Genomic DNA, 19,652 nt, shown 5'->3' with positions numbered 1-19,652 from the left:
TTCTGGTGTTGGCTTGCCACAATCCTCAGGGATCCTTGAATTGCATCTCTGCCTCCTGTCACATGCAGTGCCCTAGATCTTCTCCTTGCATTTCTTTCTCTGTATACCACTGACTTCTGGCTCTGGCTCTTTCCTGTGGAATCTCTGATTTCTTTCTTTTTATAAGGTCTCCAGGAATACTTTTAAGACAGTTCTAATTCAGTTTTAGCCATATAAGATCCTATTCACAAATGACTTCACACAATAACAGATAATACATTTTTAAAGGGTCTGACTTACAAATGGGTTGACACGCACAAGAAGGAAAATTAAGATTAAGATGTCATCTGAGAGAGTATATATTTAAATCTATCACAACATGTTAGACACAAAGCCAAACCAAGGTATTTCCAGTCAAGATACTCCAGATATCAGAACCAACAATCAACAGGACATAAATTTTTATATCTATCTATAGATAGATAGATAGACAATAGATTAGATGGTACATAAATGATGATAGATAGATAGATAGATAGATAGATAGATAGATAGATAGATAGATAGATACAGAGAGAGGTTATAATAAGGAACTGGATAACGTGATTATGGGGGTGGGGAAATCCAAATTTATAGGGCATGCAGGAAGCTTAACATGCTGTTTTCTGATTTCCTTGGTGCGAAATGTAGGAAAGAATAGATGGAGCAACCTTGAGGAAAAATTCTTTCTGACATTGGTACCCTCAGTTCTGGAGATTAAGATTCCCAACTGATAGATGAAGCATACCTATACTATGAAGTATAATCTGCTTTATTTAAGGTCAAAATTGGTTGCACAGGCTAATCCTATCTATGAAATACATGTACAATATCAACTAGCCATTGTTTGACCAAAAAATAGACACTATACTCTAGCCAAGTTGACACATAAACTTAACCATCACAGTCCACTCCTTGTCAACTTGTCACCCATACACATCTTCTTAAACCATATTTAATCTCCAAATAATGACAACATCAAAGACATACTTCTGCCAACCTTCATACAACTTAAAACACACAGGATATAACTAACCTGCATACAACTTAAAACACACAAGGCTTTCCCCAGAAGTAGATACAGTCCTTGGAAATGTCCACACCACTCCAGATATCCTGGATATAATGCAAGTTAAATTTTATGATGTAAAGTTAATGGAACTTATGTTATACAATAAGACAAAGAGAAAGAATAAAACAAGATTTGGAGATGTGTGTGTGTATATACCCCGCACCCACACTAACATGTAACAAAATACAAAAGAAATTGCATTACAATATGGTCATCTTTTCGGCAAGTGGTTATAGCTTGTATTTATAACTATATTTTCCACTTTCCATTCCTTATTCCATTTGTCCTCAGCAAGCACCTCAGCTGGTCAGCATTCTTTAACTGAAAGGTCTGACCCATTATTAGTCCTTCCTGAACTGCATTGTTGTTGTTTTCCATTTACTTCAATTGTAGAGCACTGTATTCCCAAGAGTCATGTTATGGGATCTTTTGTATTACAGACATATTCTTCCTTCTGTCCATTGTGTAGTAGCAGTTCCAGTTCCCCTAGGCAACCAAGATCAATAATCCCAGCCAGAATAGTGACTATTTTGCCTGTTCATTCAAGGGCATAAGGAACCCAGAGTGACTAGGTGGCAGGCTTCACTTCCAAGTCAATGGAAAATTCTGTTTCCTTTGGAAGCATTTCTCCCTCAGGATGCATTCCTCCCTTAGGACCTCTAGAAGCACAGCAAAAGTTTGGGAGACAGAAAGCACAAATTTTGCTACTGAAAAGCCTTGGATAACAGTGAGTGGTTCCACTCCAATTTCGACCTCTCAATAGGAGAATGAGCACCAAATGCTGGATGCTGATTTAGAACAGCTTCCTGGAAAATGTTACACCAGCCTGCAAGATATTTCCACCCAGCTGGCACAGTAATTAAGTCTTCAATAGGCCATTCTACTCTTCTATAAGCCCAGAAGCTACAGGGTGATGGAGACCATGATAAAACACGGATTCCTATGAAGATGGGTCCATTGTTGCACTTCATTTGCTGTGAACTGAGTACTTCGATCAGAAGCAATGTTGTGTGGAATACCATAATGGTGGATAAGGCATCTTGGAGTCCACAGATGATAGTTTAGGCAAAAGGTTTGTGTACAAAAAAAAAAAGTTTGTGTATAGGAGAAGCAAATTCATATACAAAGTTGTGTCAGTCCATGGCCCAGGGCCTAGAACACTCCTAAATGGCCCATAACAGGCCTGCTTTAGCTAAGGACAAAGTTCTAGAATGTAAAGAATCTCCCTGAAGGGGTAAGAACTTAGTCATGGATGTAAAAAAATAGCATTCATTGTATCTTAGTCTTAAAGACTAATCATGGTAAAACATCAGGTCTTAACCCCTTTAATGATTGTATTAGAGAGCCAATGTCCTCATAGTATATAGAATGTCTTAGTTATAAAAGCATAGCTTGTTCCTTGCACCCCCGGTCCATTGCAGGGTGCTAACACTCCAGATCGGCTGCCACCAGAGAATCTCTCCTGTTCATAAATTCCAATAAACCTATCTCTACTTCTGTACCTGGTGTGCTTTTTGGTCTTGCAGCAGCACCAGCCCATACTTTGCATGAACTCAGTCTCAGCCCAAACAATGGGCAAGCAAGCCAGGGGACCAAGACATAGCAAGCACCAGTAAGTCCAGAGAAGGAAGGCTCAACAGAAGTGTTCTGGTTTGCAAGAGCTGCCATTATGCAAAATACCAGAAATGAATTGGCTATTATAAAGGGGGTTTATTTAATTATGAACTTACAGTTCTGAGGCCATAAAAGTGTCTAAACTAAGGCAGCAATAAGGGATACCTTCACTGGAGAATGGCTGCTGGCATCCAGAACACCTCTGCTAGCTGGGAAGGCATGTGGCTGGCATATGCTTTTCCTTTGCTCCTGGGTTGCATTGCTTTCAGCTTCTGATTCCAATGGCTTTCTCTCTAAGTGTCTGGGCATCCTCTCTTAGCTTCTCCGGGGCAAACTTTGGACTTCATCTCTCAGCTTAGCGTCTCCAAATTTCCTTTTCTCTGCATCTCCATGCATCTCTAAGCATCTCTGTCAGCTCACAAGTGTCTCTTAAAGTACTCCAGTGATCTAATTAAGACCCACCTTGAATGGGCAGGGCACACCTCTGTGGAAATATTTAATTGAAATGTCTCACCTACAGTTGGGTGAGTCACATCTCCATGGAAACAACCTAATTAAAGATTACTAAGTCTTCCTCCACAAGATTGCAATAAAGATCATGTTTTTCCTGGGGAGCATAATAAACCCAAACTGGCACAAGGGGGAATTACTAGATTGACCTACATCATCCATGTGGGGAGGGGTGGCTACTCTCCTAGATGAATGGGGACCACTGCAAGAATACTGGGATGCCCTAAAAACTCTGGCAGATTGCTCTTTTGCAACAGATAGCAGTGGTGGCCATAGCCTGGCCCCTTTTAGGAGCCTTACCTATGGCCACAGAAGCAGAACAGGTGGCAAAAACAACCACCCACCATCTAGAGGACGAATTAAAATTAGAAAGTAACACACAGCTCACTCAAGTGGACATGAAAGACACTTTAACCCAGCATTTGCACTGTGTAGATGATCAATTAGAAACATTAGCTTTGTAGATATTGTCATGCCCATGGTTGGAAATTACCCCAGGTCTGAATCTAGAGAATACTAACTAATCTAAGAGGGAACCAAAAGCTTGAGACACTATAGATATTTCATTTGATTATGAAGAGAAAGCAATGGAGGAAATATGGGAAGCAGAGGAAGAGGAGACCCTGGCAAGTACACCCAGTGCTACAGAAAAAAACACAGCACAGGAGTGATCTGCCAGGGTGTATCATCAAAATTTACAACCTCCTGAACAGAAACTCCATATTACTCAGAGAGATTATACTGCTAATGCTGAATTAGGTGACCTTGGACAGCATTATAAGCAGAAAGCCAGGAAGTCATTACCTGAATGTCTTTTATGATTATGGGACACAAGAGCTAAGGGTATAATATTAACTGGGATGCAAATGAGTAAGCTAGCATATACCACAACATACCCACACGCCAGTGCCTGTATGCCATCCTAAATCATGTAGAAATGTTACCTTGGCTAATAGCTGAATGCAAGAATTCCTAACCCAATAAGGGAGATACTCCACACACTACTTCCCATTAGCAATCTATGGAAGAACTGCAAGATGTGTTTCAGGGTCTTGGGATGAAACATACAATATGATATTTAATTACCTTACAAGGTAGAAATTATAAAATTAAGTGATCTAGGATTTTTTAAATTAGATTCACATTTTTTTTCCAGTTGCAAGTAATAAATGCTTTCATTGCTATTTCATGTCTCTGAAGGCTGTGTCCCAACTGTTAGTGGTTATGTTTGATTCTTTTTCCTCAAATTTCATTACACAAATGATCCATTAGTAATTGTTGATCCTGGATCACCAAGGACACTTTTGTTTATTAACATGGTTGCAGATTTGGCAAATAAAAGACATACCAAGCTTGATATTGAAAAACCCTCTCTCTGAGCAAGGAGAGGTCAAAAAACCAACTCTTCCAAAGCTAGAAGTTCCTTTACAAACACTTTATGCAATTGTTTGAATAAGGAAAATAGAACTCACCCAAGGCTGCTGTAGATACTGACATGGATTCAAATAGAAGGGATCAGAAATGTTCATGAATGTTTTCAACATGACATTCATTTTCAAATTTGTAACTCAGGATTGCTCAAATTAAACAACTCCTAGAAGGAGGCAATGATTTACTGACACAAGTATAAGTATGATAAATTCTTTTGTTTGGGTTATATTGCCTTCTGAAAGATTAGATGATATTTGTGTATGATAAATGGATTTTTCCTGACCATATAAAACTGAGATGTGAATGATAATATGGCTATTAATGAAATGTCAGGCTTTCTGTGCATTATTCTTAGTCTGTATTGTTTGCTATAATAATTTTTATGCAATAAAAACTAGAAGACATGGATAACCCAAATGCCAAAATTAAAAAAACAAGCAAAGACACAGAACTTGGAGCAATTAATCAAAGAAGTAATCAAAACACCAATACCACAGCTCAGGATATAAAGGACATCAAGAAGACCCTATTTGTAAGAGTAAATAAAAAAAAGAGGATCTTATGGAAATAAAAGAAACTGTTGATCAAATTTAAAAGATTCTTGAAACACATAGCAGATTAGAGTAAGTAGAGGAACAAACAGGTGAACTTGAAGAAAGTGTTTTGGAAAGTGAAAGCACAAAGAATGAATGGTGGAAAAAATTGAAAAATTTGAAATGGATCTCAAGGATATGATGGACAATGTAAAGTGAACAAATATAAGAATCACTGATGTTCCAGAAGGGGAAGAGAAGGGTAAAGGACTAAGAAGAGTATTCTCAAAGACATTGTTGGGGGAAACTTCACAACCCTTCTAAATGGCATAAATACACAAATCATAGATGCCCAATAAACTCCAAACAGAATAAATCCAAATAAATCCATTCTGAGGCATATTCCCACCAGATTGTCAAATGCTGAGGAGAAGGAGCAAGTTCTGAAAGCAACGAGAAGCAATTCACCACATACAAGAAAAACAATATAAGACTAAGCAGTGACTAGTCAGTGGCCACCATGGAGGTGAGAAGGCAGTGGTATGGCATATTTAAAATTCTGTAAGAGAAAAATTGCCAACTGAGACTTCTTTATCCAGCAAAATCTTCAAATTTCAGGGAGAGCTTAAAATCTTCACAGACAAACAAATGCTGAGGGAACTTGCTAATAAGAGATCTCCCCTACAAGAAATAGAAAAGGGAACCCTAATAGCTGAGAAAAAAAAGAAAGGAGAGAGAATTCCGAAGAAGGATTTTAGTAAGGGTACATTAAACGAAATAGACAGAGGGAAAATATATCTGACAAATGAAAACCAAAGGTTATGATGGCTGATTAAAGAACTGGCTTCACAGTAATAACACTGAATGGGGATGTATTGAACTCCCCAAATAAAAGATATAGATTGGCAGAATGGATTTAACAATATGAATGATCAATATGTTGCTTACAAGAGAGTCATCTTAGACTCAGAGACACAAAGAAATTGAAAGCAAAAGGATGGAAAAAAATATTCCATGCAACCTACAGCCAAAAGAAAGCAGGAGTAGCAATATTAATCTCAGATAAAATGGATTTTAAATTCAAGGATCTCATAAGAGACAAAGAAGGGCAATATACAGTAATAAAAGGGACAATTAAACAAGAAGAAACACCAATCAAAAATGTCTATGTGCCCAAAGTACACGACACAAACATTGGCAAAACTGAAGGAAACAATAGATTTTTCCACAATAATTGTGGGAGACTTCTCTCCTATAGCTAGATCAACCAGACTGAAGACCAATAAGGAAACTGAAAACCTAAACAATGTAATAAATGAATTTGACTTAACAGACATATATAGAGCATTATTACATCCCAAGTCAGCAAGATACACATTCTTCTCTAGTGCCTATGGAACTTTCTCCAGAATAGATCATATGCTGGGTCATAAGACAAGCCTCAAAAAATTTAAAAAGATTGAAATTATTCAAAGCACATTCTCTGATCAATATGGAAAACAACTAGAAGTCAATAACCATCAAAGATTTAGAACATTCAAAAATATCTGGAGGTTAAACAACACGCTCCTAAACAAACAGTGACTTAATGAAGATATAGCAAGAGAAATTGTTAAATTTCCAGAGATGAATGAAAACAAGAGCACAACATATCAAAACTTATGAGACACAGTGAAGGTGACACTGAAGGGGAAATCTATAGCTCTAAATCTACACATTAAAAAGGAAGAAAGAGCTAAAAGCAAAGAACTAATGGAACAACTGAATAACCTAGCAAATGAGCAGCAAACTAATCCTAAACCAAGTAGAAGAAAAGAAATAACAAGGATTAAAGCAGAAATAAATGACATAGAGAACAAATGAACAATAGAGAGAATAAATAAAACCAAAAGATTGTTCTTTGAGAATATCAACAAGATTGACAAGCCCTTAGCTAGACTGACAAAATAAAAAAGAGAGAAGACCCAAATAGACAAAATAATAAATGAGAGAGGGGACATTACGTGGGTCCCAAAGAAATTTTAAAAATCATAAGAGGATACTATGAACTAGATAGTGTAGAGGAAATGGACAATTTCCTAGAAACACATGAACAACCTAGACTGTCCAGAGAAGAAATAGAAGACCTCAATAAAACAATCATAAGCAAAGAGATCCAATCAATCATCAAAAAGCTTCCCACAAATAAATGGCCAGGGCCAGATGGCTTCACAGGGAATTCAACAAAACTTTCCAAAAAGAACTGACACCAATCTTACTTAAACTCTTTCAAAAAAAATTGAAGAAAATGGAACACTACCTAACTCATTTTTTGAAGCTAACACCAACATAATAACAAAGCCAGGTAAAGAAGCTACAAGAAAGGCAAACTACAGGCCAATCTCCCTCATGAATATAGATACAAAATTTCTCAACAAAATACTTTCAACTCAAATCCAAAGACACATTAGAAAAATCATACACCGTGACCAAGTGCGGTTCATTCCAGGCATGCAACGATGTTCCAACATAAGAAAATCAGTCTATGTAATACAACACAAAACAAAAGGGAAAAAATAAATGATCATCTCATTAGATGCTGAAAAAGCATTTGACAAAATCCAGCATCCTTTTTTGATAAAAACACTTCAAAAGGTAGGAATTGGAGGAAACTTCCTCAATATCATAAAGGGCATATATGAAAAACCCACAGCCAGCATAGTACTTAATGGTGACAGACTGAAAGCCTTACCTCTAAGATCAGGAACAAGACAAGGATGCTCGCTGTCACCACTGTTATTCAGCATTGTGCTGGAAGTGCTAGCCAGGGCAATCCAGCAAGACAAAGAAATAAAAGGCATCCAAATTGGAAAGGAAGAAGTAAAACTGTCATTATTTGCAGATGATATGATCTTATATTTGAAAACCCTGAGAAACTGATGACACAGCTACTTGAGCTAATAAACAAATTTAGCAAAGTAGCAGGATACAAGATTAATGCACATGAGTCAGTTATGTTCCTATACACTAGAAATGACCTAACTAAAGACACATGCAAGAAAAATATTCCATTCTCAATAGCACCTAAAAAAAATCAAGTACCTAGTAATAAACATAACTAAGGATGCAAAAGACCTATACATAGAAAATTACATAACTTTACTAAAAGAAATAGAAGGGGACCTCAAAAGATGGAAGAAATATTCCATGTTCTCATGGATAGGAAGGCTAAATGTCATTAAGATGTCAATTCTCCCCAAACTCGTCTACAGATTCAATGCAATTCCAATTGAAATTCCAACAACCTAATTTGCAGACTTGGAAAAGCTAGTTACCAAATTTATTTGGAAGGGAAAGATGCCTCAAATTGCTAAAAGCATTCTAAAAAAGAAAAACAAAGTGGGAGGACTTACACTTCCTAACTTTGAAGTGTACTATAAAGCCACAGTACTCAAAACAGCATGCTACTGGAACAAAGATATACATATTGATCAATGGAATCACATTGAGAATTCAGAGATAGATCCCCAGATCTATGGTCAACTGATCTTTGATAAGCCCCCAAACTCACTGAACTGGGACATAATGGTCTGTTCAACAAATGGGGCTGGGAGAGCTGGATATCCATAACCAAAAGAATGAAAAAGGACCCCTACCTCACACCGTACACAAAATCAAGTCAAAGTGGATCAAAGACTTTAATATAAGAGACAGTACCACAAAACTCCTAGAAGATAATATGGGGAAACATCTTCAAGACCTGGTATTAGAAGGTCGCTTCTTAAGCCTTAACACCCAAAGCACAAGTAACAAAAGAAAAAAATACATAAATGGGAACCCCTCAAACTTAAAAGCTTCTGTACCTCAAAGGAATTTGTCAAATAGGTGAAGAGACAGCGAACTCAATGGGAAAAAATATTTGGAAAATATGTATCTGACAAAAGACTGATATCTTGCATATATAAAGAAATCCTACAACTCAATGACAATAGCATAAACAGCTTGTGCCAGTTTGAATGTATTATGTTCCCCAAGATGCCATGTTCTTTGGTGCAATCTTGTGGGGGCAGATGTATTTAGTGTTGATTAGACTGGAATCCTTTGATTGAATGTTTCCACGGAGATGTTACTCAATCAACTGTGAGTGAAACATCTGATTGGATAACTTCTGTGGGCTTGTTACCTCGACCATTCAGGGTGGGTGTTAATTGGATCACTGGAGTACTTTAAAAAGGGCTATAGAGGCCCAGAAGCTTGCTACAGCCAAGAGGGACACTTTGAAGAATGCACAGGAGCTGAGAGAGGTGCTTCAGCTTACAGAGATATTTTGGAGATGGCCTTTGAAAGCAGATTTTTGCTCCAGAGAAGTGAAGAGAGGACTAACGCCCCAAGAGCAACTAAAAGTGACATTTTTGAAGAGCTGAAGCCTAGGGAGGAATGTCCTGGGAGACAGCCATTTTGAAAACAGAACTCTGGAGTAGACTCCAGCCACATGCTTTCCCAGCTAACAGAGGTTTTCTGGATGCTATTGGCCATCCTCCAGTGAAGCATTAGCAAACTAGAACATAGCCCAATTATATAATGGGCAAAAGATATGAAAAGACATTTCATTGAGGAGTAAACACAAATGGCTAAAAAACACATGAAAAAATGTTCCTCTCCACTAGCTATTAGGGAGATGCAAATTAAGACCACAATGAGATATCTCACACCAATTAGAATGGCTGCCATTAAACAAACAAGAAACTACAAATGCTAGCATGGATGTCAAGAAATTGGAACTCTTATTCATTGCTGGTGGGACTGTATAATGGTACAGCCACTCTGGAGGACAGTCTGGTTGTTACTGAGAAAACTAGATATCAAGTTACCCTTCAAGCCAGCAATTTCACTTTTAAGTATATACCCAGAATATCTGAAAGCAGTGACACGAACAGATATTTGCAAACCGATGTTCATAGCAGCATTATTCACAATTGTCAAGAAATGGAAACAATCGAAATGTCCTTCAACAGATGAGTGGGTAAACAAAATGTGGTATATACACATGATGGAATACTATGCAGCAGTAAGAAGGAATGAGGTCGTGAAACATATGACAACATGGATGAACCTTGAAGACATAATGCTGAGCGAAATAAGCCAGGCACAGAAAGAGAGATAGTATGTTACCACTAATGTGAACTCTGTGAAAAACATAAAATAAATGGTTTATATTGTGCAATGCAGGGGACCAAAAGATAGAAACTAGTGAAGGGGGAACAATAATCTAATAAGAATAGATAAGCTATTGAGGGTAATTTTAATGTTATGGGAATGCTCAGGAATGAATGTGGTTTGTAAATTTTCTTAGGTGGGTAGGAACATGTTGGAAGCAATGTACTTATTTTAGGTTATTTGTTTTTCTTATTCCTTTGTTTTGCTATGGTTTGTTAATTTTCTTGGGGTAGGGGAGGGACATGTTGGAAGCAATGCGGTCATTTTAGGTTATTTGTTTTCTTTATTGCTTTGTTTTGTTTTGTTTGAATTTTTAATTTTTTGATAAATAATGTAAAAAAACTGATTGTGGTCATGAATGCACAACTATATGATGGGACTGTAAATGACTGTATACTGTGGATGATTGTATGGTATGTGAATATATCTCAATAAAACTTAATTAAAAAAAAAAACTTACGAAAAAAAGAAAAGGAAACAAAAAACTTCCTGACTTATTTTTAGAAGGCAGCATTAACTAAGTACTAAAGCCAAACAAAGACACTACATGAAATCTACAAACCAATATCCCTTCTGCATATAGATGCAAAAATCTTCAACAAAATACTAGCAAACTGATTTCAACAACATATTAAAAGGAAACCCACAGGAAATTTATCCCTCAAATGAAAGGACAGTTCAACCCATAAAAAGAAATCAAGATAATATACCACCTTAATAGAATGAACATGGTGATCTCAGTTACTTCTGAAAAGCCTTTATCAAATCCTGTACGCTTTCATGATAAAAACACCCAACAAACTAGGAATAAAAGGGAATTTCCTTAAACAGATTTACAGCATTTATGAAAACATCACAGAAAACACCATACTCAATGGCAAAAGCCTAAAACTTTATCGCTAAGATCAGGAACAATAAAGGATGCCTCCTTTCACCACTTCTATTCAACATGGTAACAGAAGATCTAGCCAGAGCAACTAGGTAAGAGAAAGAAATATAAGGCATCCAAATTGTAAAGAAAATAGTAAAGCTATCTATATTATCATATGACATTATCTTATATGTAAAAAAGTTCTTTAAATTCCACAAAAAAAAAACCTATGAGAGCTAAGAAAGGCATTCAACAAAGTTGCAAGATACAAAATCAACACACAAAAAGCAGTTGTATTTCTATACACTGGCACTGAACAATCCAAAAAGGAAATTAAGAAAACAATTCCATTTACAATAGCATCAAAAAGAATAAAATACTCAGAAAAAAATATAACCAAGGGCTGTAAGACTTGTACACTGAAAAGAACAAAATATTGCTGAGAGACATCAAATAAGGCCTAAATAAATACAAAGGTTTTCCATGTTCATGGATTAGAATACAATAATGTAAGAAGGCCATGCTACTCAAAGTGATCTATCAATTCAATATAATCCTTATTTGAAGAAATGGAAAAGATAATCCAAAAATTCATATGGAATTTTAAGAGGCTCTCAATAGCAAAACAATATTGAAAAATGAAGAGCAAATTTGGCAGATTTCAATTTCAAGACATGTTACAAAGCTACAGTAATCAAAACAGTGTGGTACTGGTAAGCATAGACATATGGACTAACAGAATAGAACTGAGAGTCCAGAAATAAGCTCATTCATTTATGTTCAATTGCTTTTTTCTAAGGATTCCAGACCATTCAATGGGGATAGGTAAGTCTCTTCAAAATATAGTGCTGGGAAAATGGAATATTCAAATGCAAAACAATGAAGTTAGACCCTTACCACACACTATATACAAAAATTGATTCAAAATGGATCAATGATCCAAATGTAAGTGCTAAAACTATATTTCTTGGAAGAAATCATATGGATAAATCTTCATGACTTGGATTTGCCAACTGATAATTAGATATGACACCAAAAACATCAACAACAAAAGAAAAATAGATAAATTGGACCTCACCAAAATAAACAACTTTGTGTAACAAAGAACATTATGAAGAAAGTGAAAAGACAACCCACAGAAAGGAAGAAAATATTTGCAAATATATGTCTGATGGATCTAGTATTCATAATATATAACTCTTACAACTTAAAAACAAAAAGACAAACAATCCAGTTTTAAACATGAGTAGTTTTGAAAAAAAAACATTAAAATCAATATTAAAGTATTTAATTTTGCTATAAAAGTACTTCTTTGAAATATAGAATAGCGTAACTCATTCAAAAAGCAGAAACTATGAAAAACAAACATAAATATATATGAGTCCTACTCAGAAAATTAAACAAAATTTTCTGAAATATATCATGAGAATCTATCTCAAGAAATTAGCATAAACACAATTTAGGTGTAACGATAAAATTAGAAAAAAATATTTGCAACATATGTAACAGTCAAGATGTTAATATACATAGAAATAATAATCATGTCCACTATTACACTGAATATGATTACAGGGACAGTCCCACAAGCAAGACTTGATTCATAAAGCAATATAAGTTTTCTTAACATTTTCTGAAATTCCACTTCTCAGAGATAATTTAAATGTACGAAGATACATATTTGCAAAGATACATTTTACATCACTAATGATAGTTGTTTTTAAAAACAAACACCATAAATTTGTGATATAAAATTGTACAATCATATAATCTACCTGTTGGTAGTCATTTTGTATAAATGAACATTGCAAGCAAATTTTCAACTGTTTGGATTTATTTCAAATTCTGATGGAATGCTTCAAAATTCCCCTAAAATGAAAATTCACATTTATAATTACTGACATAAAAGTTAAGTTTATGTTATGTATTTAAATAGCAAAGCAACTTGCAAACAACATGTAACAATATCTTCATAGTTATGAACATGAAACAGTAAGGACATTGTTCCATGGGAAATTTCTAGAAGGAAGTAATCTAAAATATTGAGTGGTTATCCCTTCTAAGTTATATTTTCCCTATTTTGATCATGTTAATTTAATTTTAAATTATAATAAATATTAATTAACTGAGGTATAAAATGTGTTACAGAAGGAGGAAAAGTGGTTGTTGTATTCTGTTAGCTGCTGTAGATGTTGTGGAACAAAAGGATGAAAAGATAGCCTTGCTCTCTAACATTAGATTTTTATTTTGTTCACATGGATTTTTTGGATGCTTTTGTGGCATCCCCATTTCTCTAAGGACACTGTCCCCACTGCTGTATGTCTCAGAGTTCTGCCAAGAGTTCGTTACACAAAAGATTCATTAATGACTTCAGAATCTAGGTCACCAAGGACTCTTGTTTCTTCACGTGGATTCAAGTTTGGCAAATAAATTAAATCTTGATAGTGTAAAAATTCTCAGTTTGTCTAGCAAGATAAAAACATCATCTCTTTCCAAGCAAGAGAGAGCTCCTGATATACCCCAGATCTTGAACAGCCACATACTTTCAAAATCATCCTCAGTAAAAATGTCTTGACCACATGTTGAAAATGAAAAGATCAAATAAATCAATGGCATCCCAGATCTGCCACTGAGTCCATGGGTATGAGTGACCAGAATCCAAACACAAGCCTCTGCATAAATAGTCACATTTCATACATTCAAGGTGATGAAGGATAAACAATCAATTGAAATGGTTATGAAACATCTGAAGAGTAAGTACATGCCTGTGATTCCACTTCCTGTACTCTCTGAGAGACTTAGATGATGATTTTCTCTAGGAGACACTTTTTATCTTGTTTCCCAAAATTTAAGAACTGTAAAAAGTTAATTGAATTGTTTCAAGTAGAAGCAAGTGTTCATGACTTTTTAATTGATTGAAGACATTGATAGGGTCAGTTTTATTTATCAACAAATAGTAGATCACCTAGACAGGTTAAATGAAGGGCTTCTAGTATCTGCCTCTGGCAAAACTCACTCTAATTCTGAAGATGAAATATATAAAAAATTACTTCAGATTGGAATTACATGGTGATATAATTAGGTTTGCTGCATTATTTTTAAAGTTACAGTTCTCTGAAAGACAAATAAGCAGAAATCAATCTGCCTAAACACTGTCAATTAATTTCTCAAGATGTTTAAGAGAAAGGACATGACCAAAAGTTTCCAGGGTTGCATGAGGCACCAATGCTAGGTGTTTCCAGATGGAGGAAAAAGAGGTAGTTGGGCTGTAAACATAATTTTTCTGTACCTCAAGTTCATTATTCTGTTAATCTACTTTAATTGTATGACCTGTTGTTAAACTTCTAAATGACCTATTTATCTATTTCCTATTAATCTATTATTAACTATGTGGTGTTCATGTTCCAGCTCTTCCCAAAACCATAAACCAAGGTCAGTGCTCCCTTTCTCTAATGGAGACTATAAATTCTGGGAGATTATCTATGGAACTTGTACATAATAGTGGGTAGAGACCATCTTCTCAGCTCTGAGGAAATGGATTATTTAACGCAACCAAGTGAAACTCTTCACATAGCCAATAAATTGCAGTTTCTATGAGAATTTATTTTTAATTTATTGATGTCAGGAAAGAAATTCATAACCTTAAAATAAGCATTGTAAAGTAAAAATTTCTAAGTGGGTGCTAGTGTAAATTACCTGGTGTTAAGTGAGGACCAACCACATAGCAGCCATTAGTCATAATCCAAATTTTAAGAGCCCTTAATCTTTTGTTACATTATCTTTCTGACAGGTGTAATGAGGAGGCCTACCAGGTAACCACAAGAGGAAAGCTACCTCTCTGCAAAACAGGGAAAAGTCAGTTAAGCTTTTTTGTCTAATGTATATTTGCTGAGTGAATAAAGACCAATCAGTTTAATTCCCCCACCAAAAAAATAAAAAAAGAAAAAAGAAAAGAAAAGAAACAAAAATCCCTAAATTAAAATCAGGTTTACACAAAATTAAAAAGAAGAAAGTACCTTCAGGTGTCAAAAAAGTTTCAAAATCAAGCCAACCTAAGAAAATATAACCTGATCTAGGTTAACTCTCTCAGACTCTTAAGGTATGTGGCTATTAAATGAATGGGATAAAAACCTTGATTTCAACTTTTTACACCCTCAATTAATTTTAGTGTTTAACGAAGCACTTAAGAACATACCAAATATGGTTTGAAGAGTCAGGAATACTCCTCTAAAGAATCTAAACAGAAAACGAAGGAAGGAGTCAGTAAGAGCAAGGTCTGAGTCAGCGTTAGGAAACAAGGTGGAATGCCGAGACAAAAAACAAAAAACAGATTCGATGAGAAATTCTTCCAGAAGGTCCATGTAAATAGTCACCACAACACCTGTCACACAGTATTGTGTATTTTAAGAGTCACTCTCCACAGTGTCACTACCGACAAATAAAAGTCAAAATTTTCCCGGGTTGGAAATAGCAAAATTAAGTGAAAGTAACTTAAATATCAATAGAGTTTTAAGATAAGCCTAAACTAAGAAACGATATAGCTTGGTCTCTAGCGTTAAAGTAACCACCCCCTCTCCAGTGGGGTTTGGTGGAGGGAACCCCTGACTTGCTAACTTGCAACAATTTCTACTGAAGCTGACACCTGCTAATCCACTTTCCAGGATAGTGCTCACCCTTCTCTGGTTGATGGAAGTTTCCACTTCTCTTTTCTTAGAACCCCCATCTCCATATATATGTTCATACAAAGCTTGCTTCACCTCAAGATGAGTTCCTGTTTGTAAATACCCCAACACAACCAGCTCTAACTAGCATTAGCCACAAGAACATGCAGAGCAATTATAACCCTGACCTGAAAGTTACCTTTGCTTCATTTTAATAGTAAAAAAGCACACCTCTGGGAGGGATTTAACCACCATTTTTGTGACATGTGATATATGTAGAAGCATGTTCTAGCATGACTTAACACTGCACATGTGCCCCTGGAAACTGCATCTGAGACCTATGTCACCTCACCCCATTCCTTCCCCCACCCCTGTGCCAAACCCCAAATTAGCAGATACAAACCCATAAATTTAGCAACTCAGGGAGACTAATCTGAGGCTTGCTTCCAGTCTCCTTGCTTATGGACTTTGCAAATAAACTCTTCCTCTTCCTGAAATCCTGGTGCCACATATTGGTTTACCTGCACATCAGGCCAAAGGGCCAACTGAGCAGCAACATTAAGATAGTAAGATAAATGTTGACTTCTTGCTCTAGTATAGCAAACAAGATGTGAAACAAGGATTAATAGGGGTGCACAAGATACAGAATTGCATTTTGAACACATTCAATTTGCGGGACTATGAAATGTAAAGGTGCAGATGTCTGACAGTAAGAAAATCATGTCTACTTTTTTTTTAATCATCAAATTATAAATACTAAACTGAAGTCATGTAATTTAATGGAACACCCAGGAGAAACATGCAGAGAAGCAGGAAAAAAAGGAATTAAGAACAAGGTCTGAGAAATACCAATGTAATAAACATGAGTAAGGGAAGAGATACCTATAAAAGAGAAAACAGAAAAGCAAAACAAAAACCAGGAGAGTGAATAGTATGGAAAAAAAAATGTGTCTAAAATATTGTAAGAAGGAAGAAGTGACTGGCAGTGCCACATGCAAAAAAAAAAGTCAAACAAAATGGCTACATTTCATTTAACCTTAAAGAAATCACTAGTAACCTTGTCAAGAGTAGTTTCAGTAGAATGATAGATGCCATATCATAAACCACTGAGGAATAAATTGGAAATCAGGAATTAGAGAAAATTATTGCAAATTGCAAAAGAGAAATCGTGGAATCTATTTAATATTTATAGAATAGATTATAACATTAGTGACTTGTTAATGAGACATTGAGTTTCAGTCAAAAACAGATTGAAATCATTAAACAATACGGATAATATTCCAGTTGTGTACAACTTCTACAAAACATTCCCTCACTTATTTACTTAATTAGGTGTGTATCAACACTCTGTGTTCTGCAACAAATGCAATCCACGAAAACTGAGTAAAGTCATAAATGTTTTGACAAAGTCAAAGGAAAGATCAAGGGGATGATTGTTTTATAAGGGAAATGTCCATGGTAGATTAATTATAGATTTGGTAATTGTTTCCTGACTCCGCAACTACTGTAACAGATAGATGTGAAGCATCTTGTTGTGCTAGAACCACCTCCCATGGGGTCACAATTTATCCAGGAAAAAAGTTTCAAGCAGAAGAATGAAATTGAGCAAAATTTAGTTTCTGAATAGGGGAAAAGTCTTAGGAAAAAAGGAGAATCTAATATGCATGATCTCATTACTACTGGGGGAACAAATATATGCTCTTGATCAATCTATCCTCAAGTGTAAATTAAAAGGGATGAGTAAATTTTTTAAAATTCCATGTAAAATAAGAACCTGTTACACTTTGGATGTTATTATTGGTAGAATAATCTTTAAGACAATTCTATGTTTACTTTTTTCAAACCTCAGATCATCACCAAACAGTGGGCTATAAATCAATTTAATGATATTAGTATTTATTTCAACAAGACAAATTAGAATAAAAACCATCACAGAGGAAGGCATCTAAGCATTAGTATTTTTTGTGAAATTTATTTCAGATATATGTGAGTGTGTGTATCTGTGTATGTGTGTATATGCTGGATTAAAATGTAAAATGTATTTCTTACATTGTTGACATCAGAATGTTTAAAAGCCATACTTTAAAACCAAACAAATGACATTTCAAAAGAGCTGAGAGCATGAGCGATTTTCAAATACTGTTGACATAGTCAAACAAAATGCAAGTAAAATACATTGCTTGGCTTTTCTAACCAAAATCCACTAGAAAACTAATTCACACCTTCTTCTCAGAGCTTATTTTGCTCTCTCTCAGTTTTCCCCACAGTTTGGGCAGAAATCAGGAGGTAGGAATGAGAAACCATACGGTACTAACCATATTCATTCTCCTGGGATTAACAGATAGATGACTCACAACTGCAGATTCTGATTTTTATATTTCTACTTATTACCTACATGATGAGTATAACTGGAAATCTGACCATCATTTCCTCACATTAGTGGATTCCCACCTTAAAACTGCCATGTACTTTTTTCTCCAAAATTTCTCCTTCTTAGAAATTTTATTCATCTTTGCCTGCATTCCTAGATTCTTATACAGTATATCAACAGGTGACAGGACCATTACCTATAAGTCTTGTGAAAGCCAACTATTCTTTACAGACCTGTTTGGAATAACAGAATTTTTTCTCCTGGCCACCATGTCTTATGATCGATATATAGCTATCTGCAAACCCCTGTATTACACGACCATCATGAACCAATGGGTTTGCAAAAGGCTTATCTTCTGCTGTTGGGCAACTATGTTGTTGATCATCTTCCCACCCCCTTAGCCTGGGACTGGATCTAGAATTCTGTGACTCCAATGCCACTGACCACTTTGTCTGTGATGCTAATCCTATCCTGAAGATCTCATGCTCAGATACATGGTTCATAGAACAGTTGGTGATTGTCTGCTCTGTGTTGATCTTTATCATGACTCTTGTGTGTGTGGTTTTGTCTTACATATGTATCATCAGAACAATTCTAAGGTTCCCCTCTGTACAACAAAGGAAGAAGGCCTTTTCTACCTGTTCATCCCACATGGTTGTAGTTTCTATCACCTATGGCAGCTGTATCTTTATATATATTAAACCTTCAGCAAGCCATTAATAAGAGAGTGACAATACTCACTACTTCCATTTCTCCCATGTTAAACCCATTTATTTATACCTTGAGGAACAAACAAGTGAAACAAGCTTTTAATGACTTAATGAAAAGAATTCTATTACTCTCAAGGAACTAGGGAATGATGAAATCAAGGCCCTATGTAAATTTTCTTTAGTTTCTACCCTATTTTTTCTTGTCCTCATCTAGATTTAGTCTTATATTCAATATTCAGTATCAACCCTGATCAAGTCACTCCTTGCTTCTCACATAAACCAATCTCTTTTATAATGATACCTCTATTAAAAAAAAATGAAAACAGCTGTTTCAGGAAATCTAAGTATGACCTCACCCTCCACCTTTCCTTATCAGTGCTAAATGAATCAGGGGATTTACCATAAAATGTTGGTGCAATAGTACACACCATTTCTCCAAAACAAACCTACTCAAATGAGGGGAGAAATAATATTTTTTAAAAATCAGTATTTCTAAGCAGTAACAATAAAATATGTAAACAGCTCTCACAATATATTTTAGAACAAGGAATAAGTATAAAGATTTAGGATCTCAAACAAGCATTTACTAATGAAGAAACTTTAAAACCACAAGACACACAGATTTTATTGAATTGATCCAATCCAATATAAATGAAATAAAAACTCTC

At 35.5% G+C, this 19,652-nt stretch overlaps 1 pseudogene; it reads left to right on the top strand.

Annotated features, from left to right (window-relative positions):
- Positions 1–18,195: 18,195 nt before the first annotated feature.
- LOC119542709 lies at positions 18,196–19,127 on the top strand (annotated as a pseudogene).
- The last annotated feature ends 525 nt before the right edge of the window (positions 19,128–19,652 follow it).

This window comes from Choloepus didactylus, chromosome 8, assembly GCF_015220235.1.
Source record: "Choloepus didactylus isolate mChoDid1 chromosome 8, mChoDid1.pri, whole genome shotgun sequence".
NCBI lineage: Eukaryota > Metazoa > Chordata > Mammalia > Pilosa > Megalonychidae > Choloepus > Choloepus didactylus.
Note: the sequence above shows the minus strand (reverse complement) of the source record. Positions and strands in the feature narration are given on the sequence as shown.